General features: G+C 47.4%; 1 protein-coding gene across 3 annotated transcripts in view; it reads left to right on the top strand.

Annotated features, from left to right (window-relative positions):
* Positions 1-2366: 2366 nt before the first annotated feature.
* The window catches only part of SENP5 (SUMO specific peptidase 5), a 35348-nt gene continuing 21546 nt past the window's right edge, over positions 2367-16168 (top strand). The window contains exons 1-2 of one of the 3 annotated variants that reach the window (XM_076341271.1): positions 2367-2454; positions 6127-6239. The gene's annotated coding sequence lies outside the window, so the exon portion shown is untranslated. Of the gene's footprint in view, positions 2455-3250; positions 3270-6126; positions 6240-13245; positions 13306-16168 lie in introns of those variants that run through there. The other 2 variants (XM_076341272.1, XM_076341270.1) reach the window with 2 other exon arrangements.

The following is a 16168-nucleotide window of genomic DNA, read 5'->3' as shown; positions in this document are numbered from 1 at the left end:
AGTGTTTATATATGCAACTTTGGAGAAGCAGAAGTAAAAAAAAAATCTTTCTCTTCCACCTGAATGTCTCAGAGCTCTTTTACACTGTTAATTAATTGAGCAATCATAATGATGCGCCTGTGGGGATGAAGGGGGAGGAATAATTTACAAGTGGGAGAAATGAGGCATGAAAGACTTCCTAGCCTTACCTGTGCCATGCTGTTAGTCTGTGTCAGATCCAGATAGATACCTTCTGTCCTGTCTCCTTTTGCATCTGTGATGGGTAGCTGGGAACATCAGTTTCCTCCTCCCTTCCTCCTCTTCTGTGGGGACCCATTTCCTTAACACCAGGCTGCTGTTTCATGGAAGTACAAGGAGTCCATGTGGCCCATCTCTTTGAGGGATCAGGCTTGGAAGCTGGGACATTTGTTTCAACTCCCAACCACCCACTGAACACGACGTGGCCAGAGAGCCATCTCCACTGCAAGGGAGAAAGGGAGTCAAGGAATGAAACTTCTGGGTGCTCTTAGGACAACTGCACATTCTGCCCTGCCTTCCTCCTCCTGACCTATGCACAACTGGATTATGGTGTGCTGTCCTCTGCACACCTCCCACAGCAATTCGGGTTATATCTTTGCTGCATTGAGCAAAATGGCTCAGGAATATCTGTCCTGGCTCTGAAATACCAGCTCACCTCTGAGGAGTAACACGGTCCCTCTTTGTCACCCTCTCTTTCCTGTCTGAACCCCTGTATCTAGGGTCAATAGACTTCTGTACAGAAAACATTGTGAATCTTCTGGCATATGCAGAATAAATGAGCACAAGGTTAATTCAAATTGTTTAAAATTTGTGGGATGGGCAGGGTAAAAATACTGCTTAGGAAAAGGTCCAACACAAAATTTCATCTACAGTTTGTCTGGGAATCCTGTTTAAATTTAGTTCTTAAAGACAGCTGCAAAACTCGTGAAGATGTCACATTGGTTGCTCACCCAGCAACCTTTATAGCCTCCTGGGAAGGTAATAAAAACACCAATAGTGAGCAGTAATTCTAACAGGCTGCTTTGCTTCATTCTTCTGGCTGCTCCTTGTCGAGCTCCTGCAACTCAAGACATGAAGTTTTTCTTCTAGCCAATCTGGTTCCAACTGCTTCTCCCTATCAGTCATTCATATCTGAAAAGGAAAAGAAAAACACGGACATAATTTGCTGGTCCCTGGAACACTAGTTTTTTTATTTAACTGACAGGGCTTATGGTTACCTTTAGCCATAGCTTTTTAAGTAGTTTTTAGCTGGATAGCAGTGATAAGCCCTCCAGGAAAAAGCAGTGGTAAGTGGTGGCTCATGATAAATATTTTGTACTGTCTATAGTCGTGTTTTCTATTCTTTTTCAGTTTATCTATCTTGTAAAAAAACTCTGGTAAAGCTGCTACCTCCTATGTGGTGAATTTAAGCCTATTGATTTCTAGCTTTTCTAATTGCATTTTACAGACCCCCTACTGCATCTGGGACCAGAGCTTGAAAAGCCCTGTTCAGTGAAATGGATTGTCTTCCACGGGTCATTGACACCCTATATTCTGCCTTATCTAAATTAGGCAGTCTCCAGTATTCTCTGATCTAATCCCAAATGTAAAGGGGGTGTGTTATGTGCAGATATAATGCTCACACATAAATTTCCTATTGAGCAGTTATTGGAAAAGGAGATGAAAGCAGGTAGAGCTTGACCTCGCAGTTCAGTGCACAGGCTGCCAGGGACGCAGTGCCTGCTAACAGCTGGCTTTTCTGCACCTCGGCAGGTGATGGAGTTCCCACTAGTTCAGGAGCCCACTGCCAATGGTTAGCACATGCTCTTGTGAAAAATCTCATCAGTCAAAAGTGTCTCATAAATAATTTAGAGGAAAGCAATTAGCACACACAGCTGTAGCTGTTTGCAAAGTCACAGTTATACCTGCCAGGGCAATCTGGAAATGGAAATTTCAAAACCATTTTTTGAAGTAGCCAGAATGGTCTAGCTTGGAGCTAGGGTTGGCGGGTAGTTGTTGATGAGTAAGGAATAATTGCACTTTCATGTCTTTTTATGTGTAATGAAATCCAGGAGAGAATTTTAGTATTTTTTGCATAGTGGGAAAGGGATCAAAGGGATGCATAGTTTGAAAAACTCCAGCAGTCAGGGCCTTATCCTTCCAGAGGCTCTGCAACTCATTCAGCTTCAGAGTGAAGGGGACAAGTTTTAATAGAGACTTGGACTTGCATTTTGAAGGCATCAGCTAGTTAAAGCTTGTCTATATGTACAGACTGCCCAGGAAGGATAGGCAGGAGGAAAAGGAAGAATATATTGCTTGAAATATCTCATCTGAGTGTGCTTGCCTTGACAGATCGATGGGAGTAAATTGTCTGAGAACTTCTGAGTAATGATAAAAGGGAGAGGAAGCTGCTCTTTAAGAATCTCAAGCAACTACAGGGAAGGTGTGACGACAAAGGTTTGTTTGTGCAGATGAGTCCTGGGAAGAGGATATCCATATTCAATCTAGAGATGGCACCACACTGGGGAGGGCACATGTAAATATATTTTAGGATAGGTTTAGATATCAGCTACCTTGATCCTACCTTGGGACAAGGGGATGGACCAGATAACATTGCAAAATCCTCTCCAGCTCTTCTGATAGCTGTGCATTCAGTCATGGTATCTCTGCTAGCTGAGTGCCCAGAACACGTTCATCTTCACAGGATCCCCCCTTGGCTAGGGAATTATTATTCCAATTTTACCACCTGGTAACTAAATAGCAGTATGTTGCCAAATGAGGCTGTCCAGTCCTAAACTCTGAGATTCCTTCCTCTTCCTAAGAGGAAGTTTGACATTGTATTGTGAAAAAAGCATTCAAATGTGTTTTCTTCGTATTATGAACGCTACAAAACAGTTCAACCTATGCTTGAAGACCAGCTGAATTACAATTATAACATATACAGTTATAATTTCTAGCAGTGGCATTATTTTACTCCGTGGTTCTCCTGTGCAAAAACATATCACAGTTCCCACTGTTGTCTGCACCATTTGACCTGTTCTCCTAAATCAGAATGCCATCACCTGGCCAAGAAAGTGGCACAGAAGCCCAAAGAACTGCCTGCCACTTTCCAGTGGCCAAGGCCTCCATCCAAGGAAACTTTCGCTGGTGAGGCTTAGACAGTAACCAAAAGCAGCAGCTCGTCATTGACTACGAACTGGACGAAAATCCCTGCAGCCAATCGACAGGCTGCCCCTGCTGGCCTGGCATCCCAGAGACAAGAAAGACCTCCTGTAAGTGATATTAATTGCAGTCTATCTAGAAATCCCTTACAACAGATTTTGTTTGACTGCAACGGGAACTTCCTCTAATATATTATTGGATACATTATGGCTGTGCACCTTTTTGGACTGCACAATGATTAGCCATTAGTGTATTTTGCTAAGATGCTCAAGTCTTTCATCTGCTTATTTCTTTCATTTATTTATACTTATTAAGTTTTAGTAGAATCTGGGAAACTGAAGAATGTCCTCTAGAACTGCAGATGAATAATTGCTCAACAGCCAGAACTTTAGTAACTTTAAAAATCTTTATTGAGCAGATATTCAGCCTTCAGGTCACTGGGGTGAATCTGGAGCAGTTTGGGTTTTGTCTTCTTGTTAGTTAATCCAACTTTATTCCAATTTAACATTAGCTAGCTGTGATCAGTGCTTGGCTCTTCTTAAGCCAATCTTGACCAAATTAACACATTTTATAAGATTCTAGATCACATTATCTTGTGAATCACAAATAAGTGTTCAGGACTGGTGGGAGATGTGGTGGTCAGAGGCCGTCTTGGGCTTAGCGACCATGAAATTATAGAATTCTCGCTTCTTGGTGAAGTAAGGAGGGGGGGCAGCAAAACCACAACCATGGACTTCCGGAGGGCGGACTTTGGCCTGTTCAGGACGCTGGTTGAGAGAGTCCCGTGGGAGACGGTCCTGAAGGGCAAAGGGGTCCAGGAAGGCTGGACGATCTTCAAGAAGGAAGTCTTAAAGGCGCAGGAGCAGGCTGTCCCTGTACGCCGTAAGAAGAATGGGCGGGGAAGACGACCGGCCTGGCTGAACGGGGAGCTCTTGCTGGGACTCAGGAAAAAAAGGAGAGTTTACCACTTGTGGAAGAAGGGGCAGGCGACTCAAGAAGAGTACAGGGATCTTGTTAGGTCGTGCAGAGAAGAAATGAGAAAGGCAAAAGCCCAGCTAGAACGCAATCTGGCCGCTGTCGTTAGAGACAACAAAAAAAGTTTTTACAAATATATTAATGACAAGAAGAGAGCCAAGGAGAATCTCCATCCTTTATTGGATGCAAGGGGGAACATTGTCACTGAGGATGAGGAAAAGGCTGAGGTACTCAATGCCTTCTTTGCCTCAGTCTTTAACAGGCAGACCAGTTATCCTCAGGGTACTCGGCCCCCCGAGCTGGAAGACGGGGACGGCGAGCAGGATGAACCCCCTGTAATCCAGGAGGAAGCAGTCAATGACCTGCTACGCCACCTGGACACTCACAAGTCTATGGGGCCGGATGGGATCCACCCGAGAGTGCTGAGGGAGCTGGCGGAGGTGCTCGCCAAGCCGCTCTCCATCATTTATCAGCAGTCCTGGTTAACGGGGGAGGTCCCGGACGACTGGAGGCTTGCCAATGTGACGCCCATCTACAAGAAGGGCCGGAAGGAGGATCCGGGGAACTACAGGCCTGTCAGCCTGACCTCGGTGCCGGGGAAGATTATGGAGCGGTTCATCTTGAGGGCGCTCACAAGGCATGAGCGGGACAACCAGGGGATCAGGCCCAGCCAGCACGGGTTCATGAAAGGCAGGTCCTGCTTGACCAACCTGATCTCCTTCTATGACCAGGTGACCCGCCTAGTGGATGAGGGAAAGGCTGTGGATGTGGTCTACCTCGACTTCAGCAAGGCCTTTGACACTGTCTCCCACAGCATTCTCCTCGAGAAGCTGGCGGCTCACGGCTTAGACAGGTGGACTCTGCGCTGGGTCAAAAACTGGCTGGACGGCCGGGCCCAGAGAGTTGTGGTGAATGGAGTTACATCCAGTTGGCGGCCGGTCACGAGCGGTGTTCCCCAGGGCTCAGTACTGGGGCTGGTCTTGTTCAATATCTTTATTGATGATCTGGATGAGGGGATTGAGTGCACCCTCAGTAAGTTTGCAGACGACACCAAGCTGGGCGGGAGTGTTGATCTGCTCGAGGGTAGGAAGGCTCTGCAGAGGGACCTGGACAGGCTGGATCGATGGGCCCAGGCCAACTGTATGAGGTTCAACAAGGACAAGTGCCGGGTCCTGCACTTCGGCCACAACAACCCCGTGCAGCGGTACAGGCTTGGGGAAGAGTGGCTGGAAAGCTGCCCAGCAGAGAAGGACCTGGGGGTGTTGGTCGACAGCCGGCTGAACATGAGCCGGCAGTGTGCCCAGGCGGCCAAGAAGGCCAATGGCATCCTGGCCTGTATCAGCAATAGCGTGGCCAGCAGGAGTAGGGAAGTGATCGTGCCCCTGTACTCGGCACTGGTGAGGCCACACCTCGAATACTGTGTTCAGTTTTGGGCCCCTCACTACAAGAAGGACATTGAGGTGCTGGAGCGTGTCCAGAGAAGGGCAACGAGGCTGGTGAGGGGTCTGGAGAACAAGTCTTATGAGGAGCGGCTGAGGGAACTGGGGTTGTTCAGCCTGGAGAAAAGGAGGCTGAGGGGAGACCTCATCGCTCTCTACAACTACCTGAAAGGAGGTTGTAGCGAGGTGGGTGTTGGTCTTTTCTCCGAAGTAACAAGCGATAGGACGAGAGGAAATGGCCTCAAGTTGCGGCAGGGGAGGTTTAGATTGGATGTGAGGAAAAATTTCTTTACTGAAAGAGTGGTTAACCATTGGACCAGGCTGCCCAGGGAAGTGGTGGAGTCCCCATCCCTGGAGGTATTTAAAAGACGTGTAGATGAGGCGCTTAGGGACATGGTTTAGTGGGCATGGTGGTGTTGGGTTGACGGTTGGACTCGATGATCTTAGAGGTCTTTTCCAACCTCAATGATTCTATGATTCTATGATTCTATGACATGTAAGTTAAAATAATTATCTAACATGCTTTAAATGAACACCTTTCCCTCCTATCCAGAGAAAAGTAGCGAGTGCAGAATTTGGATCGCTATCCATAAAAGTCTCCAGGAGTATTTACAGTTACCCTTCTTGAAGCAAGCTGAGCCCCTGATCTTTATAACATTATTGCAGGTATGTATTGACAGTACTGCAATGCAGAAATCTGAGAAACTACTAAAAATCCCAACTAGGTCAAATAAGAATGGATCAGATTTTGTTCGAAACAATAGACATAATGTTTTCATAATGCAAGAAAATATTCATTGTACAGGAAAGAGATGAACTTCTGTTTTTAAAAAGGGGATTGTCTGGCTACAGAGGTTGGCTGGACTCTGCCAGTGACTGCGCTGTACATGAGGGTAAACATCTGCCTTAGATGGTATCTTCTGGATCCAGAGGTTACCACCTGCAGTCTCCTATCACATCCCTGCTCTGGGAGCTGTTGAGTCTGGATTGGGATGTCTCTCCGTTGTCTTTGATGATAAGTTAGTCAGGGAAGAAACTGTTCTTCACTAAAGGTAGGATTCATCTCCCTCAACTTCAACTCGTAGGAGCTGTCTGGGTCTGTTCATAATGAATGGAAAGGGAATGGCTTCTTCATCTGGAGATTCCTTTTCTAATCTAGATGGGATGACTTGCCACTGGAGGAGCATGTACTTTGCTGTTCATTTCAGAAGAAGTCCTGGCAGCAAGCTCAGACTGATGTCTCCTTTTTACATAGTCAATTTTGGTTAATACCACAATAAATTTCAGCACAGTAGGATCTCTGGTGTTTCTTGGTGCTAGCATAACTCCAGTAACATTGTACAGGTTTTGCTTTGGTTAAGTTTTTGTGGGTTTTTTTGTTTTTGTATACTGAAAGATAATATGGAATCCTTCAATGAACCCTGTTTTCCCTTTTTGGTCTCAGCCATTAGCAATAATCTATGTGCTTAAACCTTTGACATTTATCAGTTTGAAGTTCAAGTGCTTACAGTCTCTAGTCATTGGCCAGCCACAGTGGATACCTTTCAAATACTAGCAACTGATGCTTCAAGCTGATAAGGTTGGTTATTCACCTGGAGCTCAGCCCTGCACAGGAATCTCTCATTTGACTGTGAGAGTTTACATTTGTTTTAAAGACGCTCATTATACAGAAGAGGTTAAAGAGGTTTAGCTCTTTTGGCAGTGGGATGTGGCTTTTTCTGTAGCTCCTCCAGGGACTGTAAGGAATCAGAGGTTGTTTCTGAACACTTTTACATCCCTCCATGTGGTCAGGATGCTATCTGCTTAGCTTTTAAAAATGTCAAGGACACAGAATGAACCGATGTCTCTGAAGCAGAGGCTGACAGTGAGTACTGGTCTTCTGCTGCAGCTCTTGAAATAAATACCTAAACCAAACCATGCCCACCTCTATGAGATGACAGTTCCCAAGCTGGAGTGGCCCCTAGTTTGAGTTGGGGCATTTCCCTTCCACTTGTAACTTCAACTCAGAAAATGGGCAGATGTCTGAATAACAAACTTGTCATCAGAAACATTTTCTGTAAGTGCAAGGTCTCCAATAAATTGCCTGTATTTTCTTTCCTTGGAGTAATTTTTGAGTAGAGATGAATAAGCTATTTTATTTGTCAGTTCTAATTTGAAAAGCAAAGTTCATTATGTTTCAAAAAGCAAAGTTCGTATGTTTCAAAAGCTTTAGATATAGCACACCAGGTCCAGACGATATTGCATTAATGTCTTGATAGGAAACTGGGAAAGGCTGACACCCTTGCCTACTTCATTTTGAACTCCCCATTTGATCTTACTTTCTCCTAGTTGATTCTCCCTGGCTAAGAAAAATGCATAAACACAATCCCTTTCACTGATCTGAAAATATGTAGGAAGGCCCCTCCAGCACTTTCCTTTCTCTCTGAAGATGGTCTCAGCTTCTCCAGCCTCTCCTGAAAATGAAGATTTTCACTGACTGTAACATCCTCATTTCTGTCCTACACTGCACGTTCTACACCCTTCTGCACGTACAATTCTGGCAGTGCAATGACTGTAGCTATATACTGCTTCAGAAGGAGTTTGACAATTACAATAATGGTATCATTTGGGGAAGCTGATAATCAAATCTCTGCTGCAGGAGGTTTTCACCTCTTTTTCTTTCAAGTTCTAAGAATTGCAGTGACAGCTTTGTCCTGCTTCTAATTTATTCCTTATTCCATTTCACTCTTCTGTTTCTGATGAAACAACGCCTCACAATCTGATATGAGTGAAAGGCAGCACAGTGTCAGAAGAAAGTCCCACGTTTGGCTGCCAAGCAAAAGACAAAATGTACCAGTAGGATGCTGTGCATCAGCAGTGCTTCCAGGAGGCAGCCTTCTTCCAGATCTTGCCCCTAGTGTGTCACTGTTAGAGAGAACACAACCAATATGTTTTAATGAAGAATATTGGCAGTCGGTTGGAAGAGACCACATTTATCCTTTCTGTAACACCATTTGGACTAACATCATTTATGCGTGTTTAAGGGTTGTTGTTCACTACCAGAGCAGTGATGGGGGCATTTTGAGACCATGGTGCCATGTAAATTTTTGCTGGTGGCTAACTGGACTCCTGCCTGCCCTTCCAGCCTTGGCTGCTTCAGCCCGCCCCTGCTTCCAGTCGTCCCTGTGCAACTCCAGGGAAAAACTGTTGGGTATTGCTGCCTTTCCCCCCCCCCCCCCCCCCCCCCCCCATGTGGATAACTTCAAGCATTCAGTTTCCAGTGAGCTTCACAGATAGTAGTATTGCCATACGTGGAGGGGTGGTGGGAGGGAGCAGAGATACAGGAGTGAAAAAGAGTGACTGGATGCAAGAAACTTCCCCAGCTAGTTTCACTGCCTAACTAAACATGTAGAAATGTACCTCAAAGTAGCTTTAAATGACCTAGCTGAGTAGCAGCCCTCGTGAGCTACAGAGCACAGCAGAGTGTAGTCACCTGCATATTTTCTTGGTTTCACAAGTGGGCTCTGCAGCCTGCAGTGTATTGGTACCATGACGACACTGCCTGTGGTACCTGGAATAGTTTAAATATAGCCTGTATGTGGTCTCAGTGAGCTCTAGTCTGTGCAGACATACAGCAAGATATAATTATGGACTATCCAAGTTCAAAGCTAAACACTACGTTAGGAGTGCCTTTCTTTCACTTCCACAGTCCCTTTTACAGTTATATCTGGGGCCTGTTGACTTCAGTCTGCTTGTTTTCAAAACACGCCTGCAGGGCAGGGAAGCAGCCCTGTCCATGTCCTGTAGAGTGAGATCTGAGAAGCACTCAGAGACTTGTCTATTTTGCAAGCAGCAAGAATCGCTTGGGACTTCACTGCTCCCCCCTGTTTGAGGGCAGTCATCAGTGCCACAGCAGAGCTGATGGGCTGTGCGGCTCTTCAACCTTCAGCACAACGCTGGGCATCTTCACTTGAACCACTGGTGAGGGTGGCCCAAGCTATTCTGACCTGCATGCAAAGTGGACAGGAAACAGAAGTATTTTCAGCTCTGCAGCCTGGGCTAGAGAGGTAACAGCCTCCAACCAGCAAGTGCTGGTGGCCACTGCGGGGTGAAGCACTGTCCTGAAATGCCAGGTACAGGGAGGTTCACTCTAGGAGTTTGTGGTGGAGCAGAATGTTAATGTTAACACACGTCATCCTCAATTACTAAGCGTCCTCTCTCCCTCAAGAAAATTAGCCTTCCCTCTGAAATCCTTGTCAATGTCGTAATTATGAAAGTACAGATATTTTAAATTCAGTTGAGTAAACGTGAGAGTAGTGTTCGTTTTGTACTTTAAAAGCTCTGCCTGTGTTTATATAATTGGGTTATAATCATAGATGAGGAACTGAAAAACTCACCCTGCAGTGATGGAAATGTCAGAGGTCCCCTCACCCCCACCTCTGCCAGAAGTTGCCTTGGATGAATTGTGCAGGCCACAGAGCACACTCTAAACAAGCTATGAGAAGTCTGCTTTTAAAACAGTGTTGTTGTTGTTTGTTTGTTTGTTTTTTAAATCAAGTTACTTTGCAGATCCAATTCAGAGTTTGCTGCATACATTATATTGCCAACCCTTGCTTTGGGCTAACTGGGATGTAGTGAGATAAGCAGCTGGAAAATTGGCAACCTCTTAAATGAGGTTTGTACCTATCTACATGGCTGTAGTGACATAAGGCTTAATCTTTGTCAAGTCCATTGAATTTGAGGGAAGAAGAAATGCCACTTTTTGTTAATTGTGAGATAGAAGCCAGTGTTTAAATTTTAGGAGATTCAGCTTTGAGGTAGATACACTGAAGTGATCTTTTTTTCAGGAGCTGCTGTGCACTTGTCCTTGACTGGGAGGACAAACTGAGCAAGTCATGGCGGAGGCACCAGAATCACAGGCAGAGTGTGAGCATGTGGGGTGGCCACGGGGAGGGTGGCAGCAGGGGCAGAGCTGCTCTGGCTGATCACGATTCTCTTCAGTAACTGGGCAGGGGCTGAAAGTACAGAGGCAAGATTATGTAGTGGGGATGTTTCCTCACAGGGGAGTTTGGGGTATCTCTGTTGCATTATTGCTTCCTTCCCCTTTTATTGCTCTGCTATAGAAGGATTAACCTCATGAAGTTTCTTATGGCCTGGAGAAACTTTAGACTTCCTGAAGCATGGGCCAAAAAGTAGCCATGCTCCATTGTCTGTAGTTGCATTCAGGTTAGAGTTTGCCTGCTGTGAATGTACCTTTTTTAAAGCTTTTTTAGTTTGTTGCAATTTAACAACAATCCTTTCAATGTATTTATTGACAGGTATGTGCTGAGATTTACAGATATTTCTGCCAGTATAGTCTTTACATCACAACTTGAAGCTATGTGAAGGAATGGGCAAGCTCTTTGGAGGAGTCCTTAATTTCATTCCTATTCAGAAGTGGAAAAATAGGCAGGGACAACAAAGAACAAATTTTCCTTCTTAAACCCTGCCAGTTTGAAGGATCTTTTGCTGAGTTTCCTGATGTGGCTATTCGCATTCTTTCATGAATTCAGACTGGCTGTTAGCAGCCTCCAAATAAAACATGGTTATATGGAGATTTACCTTGGCCCTGTTCTTGCTTGGCGACATAAGACGCAGAGCAGCCAACTGGTTCGGCTCATGCTACATGTCCTCTTCCAGCAACTGCTTCCTGTACAAGCTCACTGCTGTCCAAATTAATGGGATTGTTGCTTTAGCTCAAGATGTAGGAGATTTAGTTCTGGTGTTTGTGTCAGCGATCAATGAAGTCAGGAAACTGCCTTTACAGAGCGTTCAAAAGCCCTTTTATTCTGAAAGAATCAAATCCAGGCTTCTGTTAAATGCAGTAAAGGCTGCCATGATTAAAACATTGAGGCTGCAAGATTGGCCACAAAAATGTTACAGTAATGCAGTTGGTATTCAGTCCTTTCTGTCTGCGTTGCCAAGTCTGGCTTTTATTTATTTATTTATTTATTTATTTTCACAAGTCTCATGTCTTTCACGCATTCCATAAAGCCTCAGTGTTTACAGGCATCTTACTCATCTGAGAATCTCAGCTTCCAGTTTTTAAAGATCTGCTACTAGCCCTCGTGAACAGAGAGGAAGCATGAACGTGTGATAAGGCTGATCCTCAGAGGCAAAACCAGAAGGCTCATAAAACCACATTTAAAAAGTCAAATCGTGACTTTTTAAGAGGATCTCATGAACTTGGGCTCCCATTTATGGGTCTCAAGTGCCTGGCGTAGACTGTACTAATGATCACCTGGGTCGGGCCACGATTTGAGTGCAGGGGTGCTGTTACAGAGAGCCAGAGAGCACTGCAGCACTCTGATGGATTGGGGAAGGAATCCTCTTTCCATTTATTATATTCCTGTTTTAACTTCACAGCCTGAGCACTGCCTTGTGCACGCTGTTTACTGTGTGTTTCATAAAGGCCAGAGGACTCATCCTGTTGCTCTGAAACTGCTTAGCCCATCTTTGGCTGGATTTACTGTACAGGAAGGACAAACGGTTGCTTAGGAAAGCACTGTATTTAACGAGAGAGCAGGGCTGGACTTTTTTCAAACAAACAAATAAAAGCCAGCAACCCTCAGTTTGGCACTGACTTTGCCATTTTGTTTGTTGCATCACCCCATTGTCTTCTCTATCCCTTTTTTTTTTTTTAATTTCTTTGTTATAGCATTTCACAACCCATGGCCTGGATACTGTAATTCCTGGAGGAATGCACAGCATAATGGATACTGCATGATCACAAAATAGTTCACTTCGTGCGAAGCTGTAGCAAAAATGTTGCATCATGGCTGTTTCCCAATCTTCCCTGCTTCACTGACTTTTTTTTATTTGGAGAAATTCCTTTAGCTTCTCCTCACAGGGGCTACCCAGCGAGAGGAAACGTAACCTTTCTCCACCCAGCAACAAAAAGTGCAATGGAGCTGGGTTTTGGAGCACTTCCCATTTTCACACCTCTGTACAACACAGCACAGCAGTTAAACGGGCTAGAAGAAGTTAAACTTCTTCCCCATGCTACGGCAGAGGAACTGTGGTACAGAGATGTTAAACGACCCACAAAAGGCAGCGCACGGAGAAACAAACCCTGCTGCCTCCACCGCAGCCTGGGAAAGCCCTGCCTGCAGCTCTGCTTGCAGGAGGAGCAGCTTTGCCAGACTGCCGAGGCCGGAGTAACGACAGTATTTTTCAGTCTGGGTTTTTTAGAAACAGATCCATAGACCGAGATATTAATTAATGGTCTATTTTTAAAAGTCAGGTTGTTTCTTACATTCCTCGTTTCTGCGGCCATTGCTGGTGTGCAGCGGAGGAGGGGGCAGCCGCAGCCTGCAGCGTCCCGCGGGCCCCACGCCGCCAAGGGTCGCCCTCAGCCGGGGCGGGGGGAGCTGCCGCCGAGCGACAACGGCACCAGGAAGGGCCCGTGTCGCCTTTTCGCATCCCTGGCTCACACATCCCGGGGACGCCTTGCTCGGGCTTCCCGGAGGAGACGGGCAGCAGGGGGGAACCGGGAGGGCCGGGCAGAGCGCGCCCTGCCCCGCCGGCCGCCGACACGGCCCCGCTGCCGGGCGGCCGGGCGCAGGCGCTCCGCCCCGCCGGCCGCTGCCCCCCGCCCCGTCGCAGGGCTGACGCGGCGGCGCCGGCGCAGCGCGCCCCGGCCCGGCGTGCGGCGGGGGGCGGAGCGCGGCCCTGGCGGCGGCCGGGATGAGCCGGGCGGCGCCGGCGGGCAGAGGTGAGGCGGGGGGCGGCGGGCCCGTGCGGGCCGTAACGGCGGTTGGCGGCGGCCCCGGCCCGCCCTGTGCTCGGCCCCGCCACTGCGGGGCAGCGCGGCCTGGCCGGCGGCCGCCGGGCCCCCGCTGCCCGGCGGCTCCGGCTGGTCCCGCCGTGCGGGCCGGGGGAGCGGGAGGCAGTGCCCGCCCGGAGCTCCCTGCGGCAGCGCTCAGGCATCTCTCGCCCGGGTTCGCCCCGTCCCCGGTGGCTGGAGAGCGGCGGGGCCGGGGGCGCGGGCGCCCGGACGCTGTCAGCGCGGAGCCGCGGGCGGGCGGAGGCCGCGGGGCGGCTCTTGCCGCTGTGCTGCCCGCCGGCCTTCTCTGCCTTCCTGCCTCCTCTCCTGCCCGCTCTGTGGGAGCCGGGGGACAGGCGCTGCGTCTTGTTTCCTGGCGTTGTCACGGGAGTTTGACTGGGCTAGCGGGAATAGGGAGTCTGGGGAAAATCCTGGGGTGCTGTGGAGTCGTTCAGCGCCAGTCTCTCCTGGGGAGCACGGGTAGACTCTCCATAACTACAAGTCTGGGAGAGCCAGGGCGTTGATGGAGCTGGGCAGCTGTAGAAAGGGATTTTCAGTTGTTGCGCGAGATGTTTTTTTCCCATCATCAGGCTCTCGACCTCACTTCTTTGCCCTCGAGTTGTCTCTTGCTCGCAGAGACTCCCAGCCTTTTTGTTGTGTAAGCAGAGCTCATCTGCTCCAGTGCTGTTTCCTCTCCCCTCCCTGAGCCCTTCCAAACTGGGCTGCGGTGGTGAGGCACTGACTGGGAGCTCAGCAGGGGTGGCTGTCGCAGGTGGAGTGCTGAACTGTGGGGTAGGAACAGCAGAGCTGTGTTCCTCAGCTGAGGACTGGGTTTAACTAACACGCTCTCCCTACAGCCATCTCCAAACTAAACTTGTTCTAGTCCAGACTTCTAGCTCTGAAGAGAAGCGGATTGCCTTTGGTAATAGCTTCACCTTTACTTATCTGTGTGTGTATCACTAACACAAGTAGAGAAGTCATCTTTTTTCAGAGCTGCAGGAATATGTGTTTAATACTTGTGAAAGTATACCATGTCTTAAGGAAAGCCTTTAGAAAACATCAGGGAGACCCTTGGTCCCAGACACGTGCAAGGACCTTGACTGAGATTCCAGTTTCTGTTCCCTTCACAGGGCTTGGGCAGCAAAGTTCGATAGACTTTGTTTTAGCTACTTCCATGCTTCTGCCTTGCAGAGGTATTCAGGAAGGAAGGGACAAAGCTTGAGTGGTATTTCATTAAAATCAATCTGAAGCCTAAAGATTAAAAATTATTTATGTCCTTATGTCTTACTTGTACAAAAGTAACTTTGGGCTCTTTAATCTAGAATTTTTTCTCTTTCATCACTCTGATTTGTGACAGTATCTCTCTTAAATGCTATTTTATCTGCTATACGTATCTCCACTAATCTAGTTTAGCCTAAAGGAGGATGTTTCCGTAAGTGAATTATAATCATCTTGCCAGAAATAAATTTAGCAGATGTGTAGCCAACCGGGTGAGACTGTGGGTTAGTTCCCAAAAGCACTGGTCGAGAGAAGGGAAGAGACCAAAGTAACTGTACGAGTTTAAGCCTTGCAGTGTGATAACTGAGGTCATCTGCTCCATGCCCTGCTGCGTTCCCATGAGTTGGTAACTTTGGACTTTGGCAGTTTCTGTAGGGTCTTGTGTTAATATGTTATGTTTTGTCAAAGTGCATTTCCCTAGGGCTTGTTTCACCTCTGGGACAAAATGTTTGGTTAACAGTTCACAGAACTGTGCTGGGCAGGTCAGAAAAGAAAGCGAAGAGGAGATGGTTCCCAGTGCTGTGAACCCGCGTTACTTCTGCATGTGCTAATTGAATCATTTCAGACTTCCTGACCTTATCAGCTTAGTTCTGGCCACGCGGTGGTTTGGAGAGAGACGCCCTTTCGCAGCTTCCTCTCTCTCTTTCCAATTTTAGATTCCGGTTGGGGGTGGGGGGGCATCTTCTTGCACAGCATATCCCAGCGCTCTAACCTCAGGCCCGCTTTCTCTTTCCTGCTCCTCTGTCCTTGAGAGCCTGCCCCAGATCTCCACTGGGAAAGGCTGGACTCGCTGGGTGTTGCAAGAACCGCTGCCTCCCGTGGGAGCAGGTGATGCATGAATTACTCATGCCCGCACAAGGCCACACTCCCAAGGCTGTTTGCTTTATTTATGTTACTGATGCTCTTCAAAACAAGCCGCTTTTATATTTTGAATAACAATATTAAAATCTGGGCAGTGCGGTCTGGGGAAAAAAAATAACAACCTAAGAGTTAGCAAGTGAGCTGTATTTGAATTACTCACCAGCTGCATGTGTCTCTTGATCTGCTGGCCACCCGGGCGCAGCCCTAGATAGCTTGTGGTGATCTAAGTATGAAGTAGCTGCGCTGCTGCAGTGCTACGAGTTTGTTCTGCGCGTGCATGGACAAAAGGTTTCTGTGGTCTGATGCTTCAGGTGTCAGCTAGAAACCTTTGGTTAGAGTCCCGGGAGCAGCACTGGCTGGGACTGCCTTTCCTGTTTCTGTGCTTTTCAGTTAAAACCTGGGCTCTCTAAACCTGCCAAAAATAAATAGGGCTGCTGAGGATTAATTAGTGGTTAAACTGTAACAGGCTTAAAATTGGTGAAAGATGTGAATGGGTAGTGTCTTTTCCAGTACTTCACTGAAGGTGACATAAGCTGCAACCATGTAAGTTGTAAATGGAGTGAGCTGCTAATTGCTCTAGCGAAAATATAGCATGTATCTGTGCTGAATTTGTTACTCAGTAGAGGATCAAGGGCCTGGCATTCCTCCATTCCTGTTGTGTAGGTGTTCAGTG

Source organism: Aptenodytes patagonicus, chromosome 6, assembly GCF_965638725.1.
Source record: "Aptenodytes patagonicus chromosome 6, bAptPat1.pri.cur, whole genome shotgun sequence".
Lineage (NCBI taxonomy): Eukaryota > Metazoa > Chordata > Aves > Sphenisciformes > Spheniscidae > Aptenodytes > Aptenodytes patagonicus.
Note: the sequence above shows the minus strand (reverse complement) of the source record. Positions and strands in the feature narration are given on the sequence as shown.